The sequence below is a fragment of the Emydura macquarii genome, unplaced genomic scaffold (assembly GCF_026122565.2).
Source record: "Emydura macquarii macquarii isolate MOO-44397 ecotype Brisbane River unplaced genomic scaffold, CSIRO-AGI_Emac_v2 contig_1348, whole genome shotgun sequence".
Classification (NCBI taxonomy): domain Eukaryota; kingdom Metazoa; phylum Chordata; order Testudines; family Chelidae; genus Emydura; species Emydura macquarii.
The window spans coordinates 9,602,066-9,623,976 of NW_027131485.1; positions in this window are offsets into that span (position 1 = coordinate 9,602,066).

A 21,911-nucleotide genomic window follows, 5' to 3' on the forward strand; every position below is an offset into this window, starting at 1 on the left:
CTTAGATTTCCTTTGAGAATCCCAGCTGAAGCAAGATAGCCAAGGGCACAAAGCTGAGAGCAGAATGCAGGGCTGTTGCGTTGCAGCCCGTTGCCCTCCCCATGGTGCCACGCGGCCCCCACAGTTTCATTAACCGAAATGGAACCGGATTTTATTCATACCATTAAAACTCTTTGGGCTAGAATCTCAGCGGAGCTTTGCCAGTCACACCAGCTAATGAGCCGGGCCTTTGCCTGGTTGAAGCCTTCTTTTTTTTCCTGCTGTTGTTGGCCATGTAATGCAAACACTTGGGAGAAAAGCGTTCTTGTTAAGGAGTCAAAGCCTCCACCCGTTCAACTGATGGTGGAGGAAGATTGTGCTCCACATCTCAGAGTCAGCCAGAGAACTCGCCAGCAGAGAGTGCAGGCCACAGCCGACATTCCTGATGTCTCTCGGGTTAAAAAAAATAAACTAAGCAGAACAAGCCTGTGCGCCTGTGTGTAACAGGGTTCACCACTCCTCATTGGGGTTCACTCATGGTTCATCTGGGGGCTAGCCACTGGTTGGACACCCCTTCCTACAGTGGCTCAGCATCTCAGCCTCCAGGTCTAAGGGCAGCCTACTTCCTTGTGATCTGGCCTTTCAGCTGGTCACTTTAGTCCTACCCCTCCAGGGGTCTGGCAAAGTCTCTCTGATCAAGCTGTTTCTCTGCCATTCCAGGCAGTCCTGTTCTATGGTCAAGGTGGTGTCACTTCCCCAGGGGCCAGTAGGGGAATCCAGACTCACACTCTACTGCAGTTTTCCACCCAGGGACCCTGTGCTCCCCCACTATGGTCTACTTACTCCCAGACCTGGTTGCTACTTTCCTGGGCTCTGTCCTACTTCCTCCTTCCATCCTCTGGGTTTACCACCTGTCTGAGCTTCCTCTGCTCCCTGGGGCTACTTCCCCCTGGGGCTTCTTGCCAGACCCTGTAATCACAAGCAAGCCTCCAATCAGAGAATGTTTGCAGACAATTGCTATGTTTTTTTCCCCCCCCCCTGTGGGATTCAGCTTCTTAGCTTTATAGAAGGCCCCTGCCCAGGTGAGTTTCATCCTTAATTAAACATTATTGAACCCTGGCTCTCCTCCAGGTGCAGTCTATGTAGTTAATTGGCCCATCTAGCCTGCCGTAACTGGTATGGGGGGAACACCCTCATCCCAGTGTGTTTGAAAATCCTTTCAGGCTTTCTTTGGACATGTTAAAGGAGTGCAAAATGGCCCAAACTCCTTTTGTTCCCCTCAGGAGGTAACCTTTAATCTAGCTGATGAAACGGACCTGCTAGTGCTGCCACTGTCAGACCTCTCCCCTCACCCCAGGGGTATGGCCCAGAGGCATTTCTAGGCGGGCAAAAGCCCGCAGTCATCAGATCACCAGAGGCCCAGAGTTAACACCAGCTAGATTAAAGGTGACCGCCCAAGGGCACAACTGGATGCTGAGGAGCGGTGCCCTCAGTGGCACATACAATTATTACTGCAAATACATCAGGCACCTTTTGTGGCTCACAGGTTTGTTCCAGCGGAGGCACCTTGACTCCAACCGTCAGCTACTCTTAATAGTCCCAGGCAAATTGGTACTTACTGTATGATCATGACAGGCACAAGTGGGGCAGGCAGCTCGGAATGACAGGGGCAGAATTCCTGGGCTGTCCCACTCTGTGCTGGGAGGTGAGATAGCTCAGTGGCAGACCAGGCCTGTGTTTCCTCAATGCACAGATTGGCTGGGTGGGTCTCCCAGGACGACTGCGTAGGCAAGAGCACAGTCTCAGGGATCAGTGTGTGTATGCATACGTGTGGATGGGTAGGAGGTATGGACAGGGAAGTCTTTGGGTGCGTCTGTGTGTATGCATGTGGGTATGGATGCATGGGTGCGTGTGAGAGCTGAGATGATATCTGATGAATGCCTTCATTCAGAGACAAGAGAATGAAACCTTGTGCTACTCCAGAGACTAATGGAGAGCAGGGGCTATGGCTGGCCTGAAGGGACAGGCCAATGGGCAGGCAGTCTGTGTGCTGGGTCAGGAGGCCTCCAGCCACTAAGGGTTTCCAAGGGTGTTTGGTTACTCTGATCCCTGCTCCAGCAGCAGGCACCTACACCAAATGCAGGTGGTGATTTGGGTGCCTTTTCAGATGGCCAGTTCCCTGTGCTTGAATGTAAAGCTCAGGGCTAAGTGTGATCTCCCTGATCCCACTGGGATATCATGTGATGGTGCTTCCATCGTGCTTAAGATACTGTTGTGCGGAGGCCTGAGCTCTAAGCTGTCCAAGATAAAAGTCCAACTCAGTCATTGTTCAGGAAAGTCAGCCACAGTTAAAGACAGAAAGCCTGGGTTAGTCCAACCAAAAAGGGCTCCTGATACCAGCCAAGGCCTGCGTTGAGATCATGACTGGTAAACAAGGGGAGAATGGAACCAGAAATGAATGGAACCAAAATTGGTAGGTTAGAAATTAGGCCTAACTGATGGACCAAATAATGAGGGCAGGGGCTGTTCTGCTCATCACCCTCTTTTGGGGTTCTTAAAAAGTTTTGGGGGAAATCATGATGCCAGGCCAGGGAAAGCAGGAAGGAGAGAGTCTGCCATCCCAATTATCACCTGGAAGCCCAGGATTCACCAGAACACCACCGGACTTTCACTGTCCAGATCCTGAAAGGTGTCCAGACCAGGCCAGGCCAGGCTAGTGAGAGGGCCCTGACGACATTGCCCCCGCCACCAGCTTTGGCTAAATCCTGAACAGCACCTGGGATGTGAGACTTGGGTTCCTGCTCTCAGCCCTGCCTCAACCCATCAACCCACGTGCATTATTTTCCTCCCGACCGGATTTCTTCTCATCCCTGTCTCGCAGATTCCTAGATTGCAGGCCTGAAGGGACCTAAAGGGTCATCTAGTCTGACCTCCTGCATAGCACAGGCCAGAGGACTTCCCTGAATTAATTCCTGTTAGAACTTCAACAGCTTTTTCAAAAATCATCTGATCTTGATTGAAAAATTGCCAGTGATGGAGAATCCATTACAACCCTGAGTAAATTGTTCAGATGGTTAATTATCCTCACTGTTAAAAATGTGCACCTTATTTCCAATCTGAATTTGTCTAGCTTCAGTCTCCAGCTCTTGGATTGTGTTATACCTTTCTCTCCTGGACTGAAGAGCCCTCTATTATCATATTTTTGTTCCCCATGTAGGTACTTACAGACTGTGATCTAGTCACCCCTTCACCTTCTTTTTGTTAAACTAACTAGGTTGAGCTTCTTGAGTCCATCACTCTAAGGCAGTTTTTCTAATCCTTTAATCATTCTTGTGGCTCTTTTTTGAACCCTCTCAGATTTATCAACATCCTTTTTGAATTGTGGACACCAGAACTGGACCCAGGATTCCAGCAGTGGTCACACCAGTGCTGATACAGAGGTGAAATAACATCTCTACTCCTGCCTGAGATTTCTCTGTTTATGCATGTCATGGACCAGGTGTGGGCAGCCTGGCCTAGTGGCAGGAACCAGAGCCAGGAATCAGAAATTAGAGCCGGGGTCAGGAACCAGGAGCCAAGCATAGGAGCAGGTACAGAGTGGACTAGATCAGGACTGGCAACAAAGCAGACCCAGGAGTGATCACAACTGCGGGCATTGAGAGTTGATCTGATCAACTGTCAGTTGAATGCTGCTGCTGGACTTAAGAACACATCTGTTGGTTCCTCCCACCAAATGGGATGGTCTGGCCAGTCAGGTGATTCTATTGTGAGCCGACTGTGATTCAGCTGTGAGTCCTCCATTGCTCACGAGGGAGTGGAGCTAGCTGGGTCCCAGGCTCCACTGCAAGCCCTAGTTCCTGACAATGCATTCCAGGATCACATTAGCTCTTTAGGCCACACATCTCACTGGAAGCTCATGTCCAGCCACCATGGTCCCCAAATCATTTTCAGAGCCACTGCTTCTCAGGATAGAGTCCCCAGTCATGTAAGTGCAGCCTGCATTCTTTATTCCTAGGTGTATACTTGCACAACTGGCCATTTTAAAATACATACAGTTTGCTTGCACCCAGCTTATCAACTGATCCAGACCACTCAGTATCAGTGACTTGTCCTCTTCATGATTTACCATTCCCCCAATTTTGGGGTCATTTGGGAACTTTATCAGTGATGATTTTCTGTTTTCTTCCAGGTTAAAGGTCAAGTGTAGGGTGAAGAACTGATCCCTGTGGGACCCCACTTGAAACACATCCATTTGATGATGATTTCCCATTTTCACTTACATTTTGCGCCCTATCAGTTAGATGGTTTTTAATCCATTTAATGTGAGGAATCATTCTAGTTTTTTAATCAAAATGTCATGTGATACCAAGTCAAACGCCTTACTGAAGTCTAAGAATATTACATCAACCCTATTACCTTTATCAACCAAACCTGTAATCTCATCAAAAAAAAAAATCCAGTTCGTCTGACAGAATCTATTTTCCATAAACCCATTTTGATTGGCATTAATTATATTACTCTCCTTTAAGTCCTTATTAATCAAGTCCCATTTCAGCAGCTCCATTATCTTGCCTGGGATCAATATCAAGCTGACAGGTCTATAATTACCTGGGTCATCCCGTTTACCCTTTTTAAATATTAACATAACATTAGCTTACTTCTAGTCCTCTAGAACTTCCCTTGTGCTCCTAGAGTTATTGAAAATCAGCATTAATGGTCCAGCAGTCTCTTTTTACCTTCTGTCAGTAAGAGTCTGGAGTCGCTGGCCAAACTACTGCACCTTTTGCAACTCTACTGTGAGCCGGTGACCAAAGAAGTAGCCAAAAATAATGCCCTAAACAGCCTGTTGCTGGTACAAGTTTGTCAGCTCCTGGAGTGGCTGATCCATCTGCTGGGCTCGTTTTTCTCCAGCGCTGAGGCTGCAGGTGAGATCCAGCATCCGAGGCAGAAGCTGCATTTTCTGTCTTTGCTGTTCTTTTCTCTCCCCTTTAGGGAGTGTTTGCTGTGTTTTGTCTTAAAAGGAAGCAGGATCGGACTTGAACAAACAACAACTTCAGACTGTCTCCTCTAGCTTTTTCCTCTTTCCCCCCAAAAGGACAGTTATTATATCTTTAATACCATCTACATGACTGTCAAACGGCAGGGGGTAGGGGTGGTCTATAAAAAGACTTGCTGCGGCTGCTAAAAGAAATAGGATATTGTTAAAATGAAAGACTTAATACTTGTTTGCAGTGTTGGTGTAGCCACCTTGGTGCCAGGAAATGTGAGAGATGAGGTGGGGGAAGGAATATCTTTCATTAGACCAACTTCTGATAGTGAAAGAGGCAAGCCTGTGAGCTCCACAGACAGAGCACTTCTTCAGCTCTGTGGGGATCAAAAGATCATCTTGCACCAACAGAAGTTGGTTTATACTCATAGTGGAAGCGGGTGAATGGTCCCAGAACTATGGGGAACTTTCCTGGCTCATACACTACCACAGTGGAGTTGGTTAGCAAAAAGATCTGAGTCCTCGCTCCACCTCCCTTTACTCAGAGGCCTGCCAGCCCTCAAGGACCCCCCTTCCACTCTCCTGTGTGGCCAAGTCCTTGTAACCCTGACAAGGCTGGGCCCAGGATCCCTGAGGTCTCGACCCCCAACCTTGTCGTGGTCATTGAGGGCAGGGGGTTGGGTGTCCCCACTTCGGGGTGCTCTCTGCATTGGACACTTCCCTGACCCACTGAGCATTGCACGTGGTTCAAAGCAAATACAATTTATTGAACAGTAACCAATAAAAAAATGTAAGGGGAAAAAATGGGAAAGGTTAAAGGAAAACCCCTAACGCCAGCCCGTGGGCACAGAGACCCCGCACCCAGCGTCTCTGGGGTGTGAGGGATGTTCACAGCCGGCCTCTCACACCTCACAGGCCCCTGCCCAGGCCTGGCTGCACTGCAGGGAGGCTGCGGGTCGGACACATGCCCTGGCGCTGGCCATATGCCTCCAGGTGCTGGGGGCAGGGCCCTTCTCCCAGCGTCGCCCCCGTCAGGGTCCCAGCCTCCTCCCAGTCCAGCCTGCGCGGCCTCTGGGCTGGGGGCATCTCCCTGGGCCAGGCCCTGCCCCGGGTCCCCTTCGCTTCCCAGCCGCTCGCTGCACCAGGCTCCGGACGCCTCCAGCTCCGGTTCCAGCCTCAGTGCGGCTCCCTAGGCCGTGTCCCTGCCGCGGGCTGGCTGCGTCTCTCGGTGCCGTTCAGCCCAGCCCTGCCCGGCTCCCTGGTGGCTCCTTGCGCCCTGCCCCCACTTGCCGGACTCTGGCTGCGGCTCTCCCCTTTGCTCGGCCCCGCTCTGGCCCAGGCGGGAGGCAGCTCCAGCTCACTTGAAGGAGGGGAACCCTGGCTTCCTGGCTCTCTCGTTGGCCTGTCCACCCTGTCAATCAGGCTGACCTGGTGCGTTGGCCCCGGGGTCTGTCCGTCTCAGGGCCCTGCTTCCTCACCGACCCTGCCCCTGCCCTTTGATGCTGGGAGATCATGGCCCACGAAGGTGACCCACTGAGTTTCAGCAAGGGGCCAACAGCCCCCTTACAACAGGATTCAGTCCCCGTCTCCCAGCCATGTCAAGGCTGAAGGGAAAGGCCCTGGGCCACCCCTGACTGGGGCAGCACCCTGACGTTCAAAGGCAGGGGAGCAGGAGATGGCCAAGCACCTTCCCCGTCCCCTCCTGCAGACATGCACAGCACGGGCAATGGTTGCCCCAGTTCGCCGCTCCACAACCCTCACGTTTTCCTCCTCTCTCTCACCTGCCGCTGGTCCTCTCTGTCGCAGTCAAGGGCTACACGGGTACAGGAGAGGAGGAAATGTGAGGGGAAGAAAGAGCCCTGTGGAGTGGGAGTGAGAAGGGGCGAGAGATGGACAGACAGATGCGGGGGGCAGGGGGTGAGGCAAAGGCTTGCAAGCAGAGATGGTAAGGGTAAGGGGCATGTGAGACAGTCGCCTGAGGCAACGCAGCTGGCACAGGGGTGCTGCCCTCACAGAACGAACTAGGGCAGGTGCTGACCCAGAGCCTCACAGAAAGGAGAGGCACTGGCAGAGCCCAGGACCAGGGCTGGGATAGCAGGGGGCTGTGGATCTGCAGTGAGGGGCATCAGGAGAGCCATGGGGGGGCCTATCTATTATCACTGGAACACACCAGCAGCTGATCCAGTCCTAATGCGAGCCTACGCGATCCCTCTTCAGGAAGTTCCTCAGGTGGGGTCAGCAGCAGGACCTGGCTGGTGTCGGTGTGTGGGGATGTCACAGAGGGCAGGTGGCTGCGCTGTTGCAGAAGGCTCTACATAGCCCTGGCTCGCAGCCCCAGGCACCAGTCCAGGCTAAGGACAATGCTTCCTGCACTGCTCACATCTGCTCTAGCCAGAGGGAAGGATCAGAGAGCCCCCCGCCCAACTCCAACAAGGTTCAGGGCCTCAGAGAAGGGGGTGGATAGCTGAGCTGGGCAGGCGAGGGGTCAGCAGCCCCTGTCGGGGTGGGAACAGACATTGCACCGAGTGAATGGCAGCTTGGCTGGCGTCTCCCTGGCACCCCCTAGGCCCAGACCTGTCACCCAGCTGCTGGTGCCCTTGGCTCTAATCACTTTGAATCTCCAGAGCCTAGCTGGATGGGATTAGATAACCTGGAGCAGCCCAGCCAGACTAACGCCTCTCCCCGGCCACCTTCCTGCTTTGCTGACACTTCCCGAGAGGCCTGGCACGTTGGCCAGGACCTGGGTGTGATGAGGAGGCTGTTACTAATCTGACAGACCTGATCCAGCTGCTCCTGCCAGCAGCTGCATTCCACCCCCTCTCAGCTCCCTTCTGCAGGGCATTGCAGGAGCAGTGAGCCAGACCCAGATTTAGGTAGCTGTGCCCCACACTGTGGTCTGTGCCCCACACTCTGAATAGGTCCTGGGGCTTTGTAACTCCTCTAACCCCAACCCTGCCTCTCTCCAGTGGGTGCTGGGAGCTTTGCATCTCTGTGTTGATCTGAGCCAAGTTAACGGCCTCTGTCCCTGGGTGACTTGTTCCCTTTCATTCAGGGGCTTCTCTTTAGTTCCTCCCCTGGGTGACGGCTCGTTGGGCACTTCTCCTGCTGAAGCCCCTCCACGCCCATCTCCGGGTAAAGTAGGGGGGTGTTGGGTGGGTTGGCTGGAGCTCCCTCCTGTCTCTCCACGTGGCACTAGTGGTCAAATATAGTGTTTTTCCATCCACGCTTAGCATGACTGTGGCCGTTTCTCCCAGATCTAGAGCTGGATGCATTACCCAGGCCTCAGTCAATGGCAGGATGAATTGCTGGGCTGGCTTCACCAAGCAGGATGACCCCACCTCGGAGGGAACATGTTCCACCAGCACCCCTGAGCCTGCACGGGGTCGGACTTCCTACCACCCTTTGGTCTATATGTCTGGGTACCGGCTACTTGACCATCTAGGACCCCAGGGTTAGAACGTTGGGGGGCCGGGGTTAGGCCCTTCCTTTGCAGAGGGGCTTGACTGTGGAACTCACCCCACACTTGGTTCACGTGCCTGAAGGTCTCCATCGTCAGTGGCCTCCGTTCACTCTGGAGTTAGCCTGGGTCCAGGGCCTGGGGAAGGCTATTATGTCTTCAGGAGGGTGTTAGTGGGTGGCTGCGGACGCTGCCTCAGAGTATAGATTGCTTCCTCAGGGAGTAGCTACCCTGGGTCCTGTCTACAGGTGGTGTGGGCTGCACAATGGTCCTGTGAGATTGTGGGCATGGTGGCCGTGGATGTGCTCAGACGTTCAGGTGATGGGCGTGTGTGATCTGTTTAGCTCTCTGCTCCCCTGCCCCTTGGTGTCCACACATAGAGAACACTTCTTTCCAGGGACTGTGCGTTTCTTCCAGCTCTCGGAAGAAGGGCACTGGCACAGCTGCCGGGAGGCTGTGAGCAGTTGGGGCTCCAATTAAAATTCCTTCCCAGCCTTCCCAGCGGTCAAGATGCCAGCTGAGTTTCTGCTGCCGTCTCCGCTGGGGTGTGCTCCGGCTGTCCTTGACAGTGGCTGTTTTTTGATGGGGGTCTCTGTAGAGCAGGCAGCGCCTGATGCTATTTGCTCAAGAGCCTCCTCTTCACACAGCACTGAGTGTCTCTCTGTGGGTTCGGTGAAGGGCCGCTGCCTGTTGTCTCATTTCTCCTGGCTTTACTCTCCTCTGCTGTTGCAGGGAGCGGCTACACAGCCACTGAACCACTGTGGAAAGGGCCAGGGAGAGCAAAGGACAGAGACTCAGAATCGGCCTCATGTGCCCTCAGATCTGCCCAGGGCTAACTGCAAACTGCAGGGCACCGCTCAGATGGGCTCATTTGCAGGGCTGGCTGGGGGAAATCACACCCCCAGCCTCCATCAGCAGATGCCATGAGGGATGGTACAGGAGCGCTAGCTGGGAGGGGAAGCACAACCTCTCCTGCTGGCCTCTTCCCTCAGGGGTGCTATAGAGAACAGTCCAAGGCTGCTGGCGATGGGCAGATACAGGGGACAGCGTCGGGCACGTGAGGGAGGGAGGCAGGGGCTGGAGATTCAGAAAGGCTGCTCACATCTGCCCAAAATGGCCACAGACGGGAAGTTACCACTGCTGTAACGCATGATAATAATACACGATAGATACTTCCACATCAAGCTCCCCTCGACAGGATCTTCCTCCCATGTCCTGGGCCGTGAACCCATCCTCCTGGGCCACTCTCAGGGGCTGGAGTTCTGAAGAGATCCTGGCTGTTGAGGGAGAGCTTTTCACCATCCTCCTCCTCCTCCAATGAGTTGTGGTGGTCCTTGGGGGCCTCGCTCAGTGATGGCAGCATCCACAAGGGTCTGTCGGGTTCTTCCATGGTGTGCTGGCAAAAAACCCTGTCCAGCTCCTCATAAAATGGCAAGGTCAAATGGCAGTTGCTGGATTTGTTTCTAGCCTCCCTGGTTTTCTTGTACCTTTTCCTGAGTGCTGTGTTCTTCCTACAGCGCTGGTCAGCATCCCGGTTGGGACCCTTCCCGACAATCTGCTTAGCGATGTCTATGAACAGTTTCTTACGGCAGTGGTTGCTAACAAGAGCTTGCTGTCCTGTCACTTCTCCCCAGATTGTAAGGAGATCAAAGATCTCTGCGTGTCTCCAAGCAGCTGCACGAGGCATAGAGTAATATTACTGCAATGCTGTTATATTTGAATCCAGGAGCAAAAGGGCTGTAGCCCGATGTATAGATCATATATTGATTATATTAGTTACTTAAGAATTCCCAGTTATCACTTTGAGGGTTGACAGGTTCTAGTCCCAAAATCAGGCCCAGTATTATTCAAATTATTATACAGCTGGGAAATCCGATGTGCACAGTTACAACACTCACGCTATAGGAACTCTTTTATATTTACAAATAGTTCATTAATACATTTAGCACAGTCACAAACACCCCAGCTCAGTATGGTAGATAGAGATACTATAAAATCTGCACATCCATGTACTCACCCCATCCCTTGCAGAACAACCTGAAATGTTAGCCAGCATCTTCCTCATCACCATCACCATCACCAGCGGGCATCATTTTGGCATCTCCTAAGGACTACATCTCCTTCTCCTGCTGCCCCTACGCTGGGATGTCACTTTTATAATAGGATAAGCTGACACCACTGTGTTCGATGCATATTCAGTAGGGCATTTTCCCTTCTCCTTATTTGTATTTCTTCAACTTACTAATGTTGGAGTGTCCTTCTCCTACAGGTCAGTATCTCAATGATCTCAACTTATTATATGTCAATTCGTTGCTGTGACACCCCTGTGGTTGGGTAATGTTCCCATGGTCAGAAATTCCCCTTCATCTTGGGTTTTCCGTTGGCCGTTTATCTGTTCAAAGGTTATCTGTTCAAAGTTCATAGGCCTCAAGCCTTATGCTAACTTGCTGAAGCTAATGTCTTACAGGATACAGGCCTGGAGGTTCCTTGCGTTACTGCTGAATATAGTGGAAAGCAGTGAATATAACAAAGGCAAGCTAGCCCTATGGGCTACCAGACTGATCCTGGTCCCACAGCAGGCTTTAAACAGGGAGGCAGGGCCAGATTTAGGGGTTGGTGACCCAGGTGACTGCCTGTGGTGCCGGGCTTGAGGGGCACTGGACTTGGGGAGCTGTTTTTGTTGTTAACTATAAAAGGGAAAATAGAACGTTTGAATAAAATGTTTCAGAGATTCTGTCTGTGGATTCATTCTTCACTAACCTCCTAGAATATTCCAGACCTCTGTAGAATCTTGCGGAACCTTCCAGACTTTCCGAGAACTACATTTTCCTTGACCCTCCTAGAATGTTGTCAGCCAGGCCCTCAGGGGTATGTAAAGGGTGGGGTGTCACCAGTCAGCCAGTGAGATATAAGCACGAACTTCAGTGAAATGAGAGCCCAGCTGTGATATGGTGAACCTCGTTTTATTGTGTAATCGTGAAAGTGTACCTGTGTTTTAAGACTTGAAGAGAGTAAGGAGTGACTAATAAAGGACATATTTAATGAGATGCCAGAGATATCTATTGAAGCCCTATCGAGGATTGCTTTTTGACACTGCTTGAGTATCCAGCGAAGAAAGGTTTGGTCAAATGAAGTACCACGCAAAGACCTGGGTTTTTTTGTATGACCTTAGTAAGCTGCCGACGGACAGGAAAACACCCTTGAACAATTGGACGGACCTTCACGTGACACTGACACATGGGGAATGTTCACACGTCAATGATAACGTTGATCCTAGAGTGCAAATTTATCATGTTATACGACAGGGATAAATCATGCATGCAAATCATGCATCAAAGCCGTGAAATGGGCTACAAAGGCCATAAAAATCAGGTATTCAAAAGATTAATAAATAGAAGTGGGGGTGCTGAAGACGCTCCTCACCTGGGGTGCCCTTTGGTCTAGAGTCAGCCCTGGGTGCAGGGCACACAGGTAAAGAGGTCAGCCATGGAGGCCTGCAAAATAGTGTGGGATAGCAGCTGGAGGATTGCCAATGTAGCACACAGAGACACTGCATGCATCTGAACAATAGTCCACACTAATTCAATTCGCAATGACCTTACTTCACTTTGAAAGTGGAGTACAGAATTTGCAGCTAATAGGCAGCTTGTGGTGTGTATACACACAGGCATTTTCAATGAGCACACTAGCTCGAGTCAGTGTGAACTAAACCCCCCATTTCAACAAACCCAGACTCTCTGAAGAGGAGGTGCTGTAGGGATTGGTGCAGGAGCAGTGACTGGAGGAAGCTTGGTGTTAAAGGAGCCTTGGGAGTCAGGAAATAAAGATCAGTCTCTTACCCCATCTGCCCAGTTTTTGCTACATAGTGTCAGAAGAAAACTAAATACTGGCAAAAAAAAAAAAAAAAAAGATGATTAAAACCTGAATTTCAAAATAGATCCTGGAACCAAGTGCAATATAGCACAGGATTAGTGACTCCCCAATGCTGCAAAACAAATTCAGCTTGTCTCCTGTGGCAGGGACAAGAACCCATGTGGTAGACCCGTTCCAGCAGCTCTGGATGAAGGCAGAACTGCTGATTTGAAACGGTGCACCAGGAAGCACGTGTGTGGGCTGAAGAATTGCCGGCAAATGCAGCTGATCGCCCGCGAATGCAGCTGGTTTTCAGGTCAGGATGCAAACAATACTCGTCAAGAATTTGATGAGCGGCTTCATGGACTGAGTCGTTTTCCAGACATAATACAACCCATTGCTATAGATCCCAGGGCACCGTTGAAAATACATGCCCCACATAAAATCTCATTAATGCTGAGAAATACAGTTAAAAATACTTGACCAAATGATAAAACTAGGTGTTAATGAGATCATGCAGACATCAGCTGGCTAGGTTAATAATATGGATACTAATAAAATCAAAGAAGTTAAGGATTTGTAAAGATCCTACAGATCTGAATTAGGCCAGGTAACATGAGCGCCTCCCTCTCCCCATGAGATTTGGCAGGGCAGACGGGATGCACATATTTAAAAAAGCAAGAATACCGTCAGTTCTGGATGCAAGTTAAAGGTTTGGCAGCTCCAACTAGGCAGACAAGAAGTAAACCTGCAACTTCAGCTCCCCTTGTGGAGAGATACCTGTCTAAGCGACATCCTGGCAGGATTGCTTCAGCAGCTGACATGCTGCAGAGTATCACGTCCCAGATCTCTCTCAGATTGTTAAAACCAAAAGGGATCATCGTGACCATAGAACACCCTGCCATATAGCACGAGCCAAAGAACCTCACTCGCCGATTTCTGCATCGTGAGCTGGTGGATACCCAGGTGCCCCAGGGAATTCGGCAAGCAATCACTGATGTGACCTGGCCTTTCAGCTAAGCTCTGAGTCCTACAGCTCTGAATGGCACCAATGCCTGGTGGGTCAGGATGACCAGATTTCCACTGAGAGGGACGTGAGGGAGGGCACCAGAGAGAACCTAGGACAGGATGACCAGATGTCCTGATTTTATAGGGACAGTCCTGATTTTCATGGCTTTTTCTTATATAGGCACCCTATTACCCCACACCCCATCCCAATTTTTCACACTTGCTATCTGGTCACCCTAACCTAGGAAAATGTATGAAAGATTGGATTAGTATTTAGTTTATCACCATCTCCACCCAAAGCCTTTAGACCCATTTAACCATAAATTCTCTTACCTCTCAGGAAAGGGCAAAGTTTGCTGGGCGGGCAGGCAGGGCCTTTCCCCCTGCCTCTTTCTAGAGCTGTTTTCTCTTGGCATGCCTTCAGCATCCCAATCTTCTTTGCTGCTGCATCTCCTCCTCCATGTCCTTCTGGAATGAGCTGGGTCTGGCTGACTTATATAGACCACAGGCCCCTCCTACTCCCAGCAGTCTCTGAGAGAGTGGTTAACTGGAGTCAGGTGTCGGGGGTTTTTTTCCTCCCCCTACATGAGTGTTCCCAGTTCACACTGCTACATGCATCAAGTCCATCACTTCTGTTTGAGCTGCAGCAGGTCTTTTAGTGATGGAGAAACCACCACTTCCCTAGGTAAAACCTTTCAGGTTCTGGATGATGTAGAAGTAATTGTTAACAATTTGGAACACCGTTTATCGACAACAAATGCAAGTTCTGCTGCGCACTGAAGCAATAGACCTTAATTTGAAATGTTTTGAGATCAACAAAGATCCTAAAAGCTCAGCTGTTGCACAAGTACATGGGTTGGTAGCAGTCTTTCTGCAAGATGAATGCCCAGTCACATAGATATCTAATGCACTGACTAAAACAGCACAGACTGAAAAAGAAGAGCAACATTTTTTGGTTGTGAGCGCTTTCATGAATATGTCTACCAGCAGAAATCAGTTGACTCAAACCGTTGGAAGCGATATCACAGAAGCCCTTGTGCAAAGCATTGCCTAGACTTCAGAAAAGGATGCCGCAAAAGTACTCATTAAGTGTACTTCTTATAGCTGACGTGCTTTCAAGAATTCTCCCAAAATAGTAAAAGCCAGAAAGAGAAATTTGAAGTAAATATGACTCACACATGACCCAGTTCTGAAACAAAATCTGACAAACTCAGACACAATACAAAATGATTCAGCCTTATAAAAGCTTGAGTATAATTCCAAAAAGATGGCTCACCAACCATATCCAAGCATAAAAGCTGGTTGGAACAATAGAGATGAAACTACTGCATATGATGATATTCTGTACAGAGGTCATGGTGTTGGAATGTGACATAGCATTAGGTCATAAAAGCTAAGCATATTCCAGAGCGCTCATCTGGGTATTGAAAAGTTTAAGAACACGGCCTGAGAATACAGGCACAAATGCTGTCATTGAAGATAAGGTATCCAAGTTTGAAATTTGTGATACTTTTCCCATCTGTTTCCTGTATGTATCACTGAAAGCACCAGAGAGTCCTGCTTGTCCTTGACCCAAGGTTGGCACAGATCTAGAGTATCTGAATTAAACAGGAAAGATACTTTATTTTTAACCACCATGGTTGCACAACACCTTGAGTAACAATGTAACAGCATATGGTAAATCGCAATTTGAACAACAAGGGATTCCCAAGGAACTAATAACAGGTAATGGTCCCCTATTCACAAGTGGCTCATTTCAGCAATTCTCTGTGAGATAGCAGTTCAAACACCCTGCCCCATTTAGCAAGCTTACTATATCGGTTAGCAGAAAAGGACAAACAGCAACGAACTTGACTAAAAAAAATAAATCCCTGCTGGATTCAGGGGATGAACATTTTGCATTGTTGCAGTTTATTAGCACATTTCCGAAGGCTATCGTTAGACGTCACACTTGACAGATTTACAGGCAGAAGACCCATAACCTCAATGCCAACACCGAAGACGTTTCTGAGCCAAGTACAATGGACTCTGAATTAGTTACAAAAGAACTATAAACCAGGAAGCTAGAGCTGAAGAAATATGACAACGAGACCACCAAATACTCAACCACATTGCAAGTGGGAGAAAACAGATTCTAACTAAAAAGTGTCTGGCAACCTACCGAATAACAGCTACCCCAGCCACACGGTCCAAGAGGGGGAGCCGCAAACAGCTCAGCATAACCAAGTAGGAGCAGCTGCATAGCTCCGTTTCTTGAGGACACCCCCCATGCTTGTGCAGGGACAGGCATGACATGCACCCACTCAATCAGTGACAACTAAAAAACACAAGAAGAACGAGCATTGACTCCAGGCAGCGGCTCCATCTCAGTGACTAACCAGGCCCTGGCAAAAGCAACAAGAAGCAAAGAGGGCCAATACTCTTACCTTCATCCTCACGCAATGTTACTGGCTCTCATAGATTCAATTCAAGTCTCACAATACTTGGGTCTTTTCATAAAGCCTGGATTTATGTGATTAGGAGGGAAACTCATCTTCCATTTTAAAAAATAAGCACGTTTCCAGCCCTCAGGGTTGTGGAGAAAAACTTAAAAACGTGAACCCTAATGGCTACAACACCAGCGGAGAATAGTAAGAACTCAGCAGTTATTAGACCAGTTTGTTATCTGCACCCCTGCATCCCAGACATTCAGCCCCCATTGTCACCATCTGTCCTAGAGGGAGGTCCAGCAGGGAACAGTATAGGTGGGCTGGCAGTGGGTGAAATCACAGCTTCTTCTCCCAGCACAAGGCGCTGTAGGGATTAATTAATTACTATTATTCTGGGTGTTGTGGTCAGACCCAGAGCACCGGTCATGGGCCAGGCCAACACTATGCTAGGTGCTGTGCAAACACAGAGTAGCACAGAAGTAATGGCTGTATGGGGAGTTCCCAGCTACTCCAGCCCCAGCCTCCTTCAGCAGGAAGCGGATAATGTGCCCCGGAAGCCTGGCAAACCGCTGACTGTAGGAAAGAGCAGCTGTTGTGAAGGAAAGGCTTTTTAAACAGTCTCCGGCCTGCGCCTGTCCACTCCACACCCTTGTGCTCTAAACGTGCCTCTGTCCTCTGCAGGGCTCGCGTCTCTCTGTCTCTCTCTCCTGTAGCCAAAGTGAAGGAAAGCCAGCCGCTAGGCCGAGCAAACGGCTGCCTCAGCGCCAACGGGGAACAAATGCCCCGGGAAGATACAGGGAAGGGAGGGCAAAAAATTCAACCCAATGTCAGTCGCTAAAGGCCTTGGCTAGTCAACGAGACGTCGGCAGGCTTTGCAGCTCGTGGCGCAGGGGTTGGTGGGTGAATGTGTGCGGGTTTGAAAGAACCTGGGCCGTGCTAATAAAAACCATCTTGTTTCACTCCTTGACTCTTCTCGGGGCAAAAAATGCCATTAAACATTCAGCATTTGGGATCTTTCGGCCTGCTGTGAGAGAAAGCCCTACAGACACGCAAGGGATCAGCAATAAAGGGAGAGCGACGGTGTTTGGGTCCAGGGATTAACTCGTTCCCTGCTGTTAGCATTCAAAGGTCCTGGCCCATCCTGCCTACCAGCACATTAAGAGCCCTGTGCCAGCTATCCATACTTGTAGGCAGCCTGCAGGGGAAAGCTGCCTCCTCGGGGCAGCAGCATAAACCCCACGCATGTTGGTGGGGTGTGGGGGGAAGGGAGGGGACCGGGAGTCTTGGCTCCATCCCCAACATGCCAGCTAGCACAGCTACCCAGGATGCCGGAAGACCTTCCCTGCACTAGGTATAGGGCTGGCATAGGGGATGCCCCCACCGGCCCCATGGAAGGAGGGCAAAAGCCAGAGGCAGATTAGCTTGTGGCGCTTGTGGGAAAGCTACAGTTTCCCCCTAACTGACTGAATAATTACTTCACTGCAAGCTGGTCTGTCATGCTCGTCCCGCTATTCTCTCCTGAGACCCTGGCTGTCATTACTGCGTGATTTATCACCCTTTGGGTTTTAGCAAGTAGGAAATTAAACGCCACCCGTACTATAAACTTCAGCACATGACAAATGGCCTGACCTCGCTCCCCTGTTCTCAGCCTCAGCACTGATATTCTTGCTCACAGCTGGGCTCAGGGCTGTATTTGGAGCTCTGGTTTGTTGTCACCATGGACGTGCGGCTGGCGAAAGGTGCTGGGTCAAGAGCTCTGGAGATTAAAGCTGATTGTCAAAGGATCGAGAGACCTGATTCCTCTGAATGTGAGCTGCTAAATTTCCATGGCAGCTTTGCAAATCTCAGCCTGATCCCTGCTCTTCCCAGGCCGGGTACAGCAGGGAAAGGGGTACTGCAACCATCCTTCAGCCCGCCCAGTGAGCGAGTCTCAACCCGTCTCTGAAGGGTTCTCCGCTAAGCTGAGAGGACAGGCTCAGTCTCCACAGCCCATTAGACCCTTGGCTTCTCTGCTGAGGGTGCCCGCCCAGGGGCTCATTTGTGCCATCGGGGAGGGTAACGTGTGCCCTGTGGGACACTTGCCTACTGAGAACTGGACTGAGTTCATACCACTGAGGTCACCCCGGAGCGACCAGGTGGTAAGGATGTCTGGCCATGACGCTCACCAGACCTTTCTACTCATGGCACTGATCATGACATAATGAGAGAGTTCTGTACAGAAACCCACACCTCCACCCATGCCCCTCACTCCTGATCCACAGCCCCCTGCTCTTCCAGCCCTGCTGATGCCCCATAATCCTGACATGCAGCCCCCCCCCGCTATCCTACAGAGCCCCGCCCCCTGTGCTTCCCCCGCAGCTCTACTCCAAAGGAGCAGCTAGGGCTGAGTACGACCCGGGAGGAGCAGCTGAGGCCCAGCAGCGAGGCCAGCATAGTTCAGACTGGCCCTCCAGTGGGACATCTGAGGCGGGAGGTGGGAGCAAAGACCCTCATTCCTGCCATGGCCCAGGAAGACCCTCATTCCTGCCATGGCCCAGGCTGCAGCAGTACTCTCCGGCTCCCACGCCAGGTGCCCTCTGGTGCCTGGCCCTGGCCAGACACAGCGGGTGCCTTGAACGGATTCATTTTAATAGGTTCTCCTGCTCCTGTCCTGATTACCATGACAACAGCAGCCGCAGCAAAGGCTTGGGAAGGAGATGAGATTTGCTTTCCCCGGGCTCGGTCCCCGTCCTTCCAGGGCTCTGGGCTCAGCCCTTGGGCATGGGGACTGGAGCCGCACCTGGGGAGGAGAGGGGACTGGCCAGCTGGCTGGCTCTGGGTCAAATACCTTGGATGCCCTCAAAGTTTTCCAACCAGTTTCCCCACTGGGGGAAAGATGAAGAAGAATCTCCTTCAGGCTGCCTGGCCAAACAATGCCCCCTCTCCTCCCCACCCAGGTTGTGGTCTCTGCCCGGCAGGGCAATTTGGAGAGGCTTGGTCCTGCTCCAGGCCCACTACCCAGTGACAGCAGGGATGGATTTCAGGCTAAGAGGGTTTTTCAGCTTCTGACAATCCACCATCTCCAGCCACACAGGTATCTTCCCTCCCTGCCCCCCTAACACACACACTGGGGCCCCCTGTTTTCATCCTGGGCCCTGGGGCACATCTGCTGCTCCCACAGTGATAACACAGTTCCTCCCCCCGCCTTCTAACTTCCCCCACATTGTGTCTAGGTCTCAATACCTTGGCCAGTGAGAGGCTGTTCTCCACATGTGCTCAGCGGGGAGGGGTGGTGCAGGGATTATCCGTACCACCCCCACTCTAGCCCATCGGGCCTCACCTTGACAGAGGCCTGAGGCATCGGTCACCCTTTCTGAATACTGTGGAGCATACGGCATTTTTAAGGAGGCCTGAGAAAGGGAAACTGAGGCAGGGTGCCGCAGAGCCACTCCAGGCGAGGAGGAGGCACTCTGGATGCAGCAACCCAGCCACAATTTCCCCTCCTCAGGACTCCTTAAACTCCCCACAGTGCAAGGAATTCAAAGCAAGAGTCCCCCTTTTGGGTGGGGCTGGAGCGCTAGTATATTTAATCTTTCACACAGTTTCCAGCAGTCCCACAAGGCCAAACCATTCCCTCTTTAAGGGAACTTCACAGCCCTCCTTCCAGGGCATGGGCTGGGCTTCTCCGTGGCCCCTTGCACTCACCCTCCACCACTTCCGCCCAGGCTAGCAACAAAGTCTTTCAAAACCAGTCTCCATGCTGTCACTCCCCTGATTGCTCCACACAGCCTTCTTCACCCCAGTCACCTGCGCTTCATATGCCCCATCTGGGCAAGTGAGCTAATTGTGTCACAGGTGGGGCTGGGCCCATCTCCCCTTAAAGGAGCCAGCCAGCATGGGACAGGGGAAAACGGTCCCTTCAAGTCAGGTCTGGGCTCTCAGCATTCCAGGGATTGGTGTAGGCAGAACTAGACCATCAGCTGCTCTAATTTATGGCAGCCTCCCACCAGCTGCCTGTGGGCTGATCTGGAGTCCAGACTGGCCTCGAATCTCAGCCCCCAGCCTGCCCCTCACACTGGGGCTTGCAAGGAGAAGAGCAGGATCACCACAATGTTGCTGAGAGGCCAGGTCTGGGACCAGAATCTGTGCTCCCCTTTTAACTTCCCAAACATTTGTCTGCTTTAAGAGATATTGGACCAGACTCGTGAGTGGCATTCTCCCATTCAAGGTAGCTCCTCATCCTGCGTGACATTCTTACACTTTATACGAAGGTTCCTTTGAGAAAGAGTTAAGAAAAGATTCATTGATGTTTGAATAAATGGTGACTCAATTGTTAGTGAGGCCAACAGGTTGTTAGGAGGCTTACACACATCTGTAGCACCTCTGCTGATATGCTTATAACCATCTACAACACTTGTGTGTGGCATGCTTAAAACATCTGTTAATCATGTCTTAGCCCGTCAGACACCACTCATAAATGTATGCTACCTTCGTATAAAGCGTGGTCGCTAGACAATAAACACTGCCTTACGCCTACTGCTATTCTGAAGACCCCTGGGAAGGAAGGAGGCTAATACAGTTTGCCTGATTTCCTGACTTTTCCCACTCACGGAAATAGGTCTAAGCAAGCTGGCATCGGCTTTGAAGAGGAGCGTTGAACCTTGTTCTTTTATTATTATTTTGATTGTGGTTGCACCCAGGAGCTTAGTAATCAATCAGGACGCTCCTGTGCTAGGGACTGCACAAACACAGAACAAAGGAAGAGTCCTGCCTCAAAGCACAGACAGTCTAGGTATTAGACAGTGGAGGCAGACAACTGGGGAACACAAGGAAACCCTGGAACCGTTCTGGTCAGCGTGATAGACAGCGGTCTCTGCTGTCGAAATGTACATGCCTTCCCCATGGCGGTCTCTGGGATCAGCAAACACAAAGCTAGTCAAGAATATGGGAGCACTAGTGCGTCTAATCAAAAGGGAGGATCTTGTTTGAGTAAGAGCCACTAAATGCATGGACACGGGATCTGGTGACCCTAGTCAAGGAATGCATGAGCTGGTGTCTGATGATGGGGTGTCCCCAGCCAAGATGTCTAGGGAAATTTTAGCCCATCACTGAAATGCAGCTGCTTCTGAAGTGGAATGTGGCTGCTGTTTAACAGTGCACAGTGACACAGCAAGGGTGGTGCAGGAGAAGCTGGGTGGGGAACCCTGTATTCTCAGCAGGCTATTGTGGAGTGGAATTGGCTGGGGCGCTAGGAGTGCCCTGGGAGCTTTGCTGTTCACAGGGGTTAGGGCTTTGGAGTGATGTCCCAGCTGGAGGATATCACCACAGCGGGCTTCGGCGTGGGGCAGCCTCAGAGGGAAGAACACCAGTTACTGACTCACCAGTTCTGCTTTCCCATACGGTACATCTACACCGCCGTGGCTGACAAGTCTCCCGGCCTGGGTAGCCCGACTCGCGCTAGTGGGGCTCCAGAGAGTGCACTACAAGCGGCTGTGTGGACACCGTGGCTCCGCCTAGCTGCCCAACCCCCGAGTGGGTCCACGCAGCGCTTTTCAGTGGGATCGCATGAGCCCCGCCACCGTGCGTCTCTCTCTCCTATCCCAGCGAGGCGCCGAGCAGGCCCACGCCCGCCTAGCAGGGGTGAGCTCCCTGCCCAAGGAGGCATGGGCACAGGCTAGAAAGGGGTGGGAGGAGATCTGCCATCTGCGGTGGATTTGCCCTACTGGTGACATTGACATCGACATGAGTAAGCGCGTCCCTGGGCTGAGAGCAGGCAGCTCCGTATAATCAGGTGGCCCTAATTAGACAACACATTAGCACAGCCAGTCGAGCGGCGGCTCACTGCACACTGGAGAAAGCGGTGCAGCACTCAGATCTTATGCCCCCACTAGGGATGAGTGGGGCGGGGCGGTGTCTGACGGGCCAGGGCCCAGGTGCAGAGGAGCACAGCGAACGGAGGGGACGGCGTTTGCAGCTCAAAGGATGGAGAAGCATGTGAAGGACCTGGATCTGGGTGAGGAAGAGGAGTCCCTCTTTCCCCCCTCCCTTCCCTGATCATAAATGGGAGCAGTTCCAGTTAAACAGGCAGCTGAGAGGCAGGGGCAGCCGCGGAGGATGTGGGAATCATTCTGGGGACTGGCTGGCACTGATCAGGAGTCTGAGCACACCCAGAAGCCAGGGAAAGAGATAGGAGCTGGGCGGGTGGGGATGGTTCCCAGAG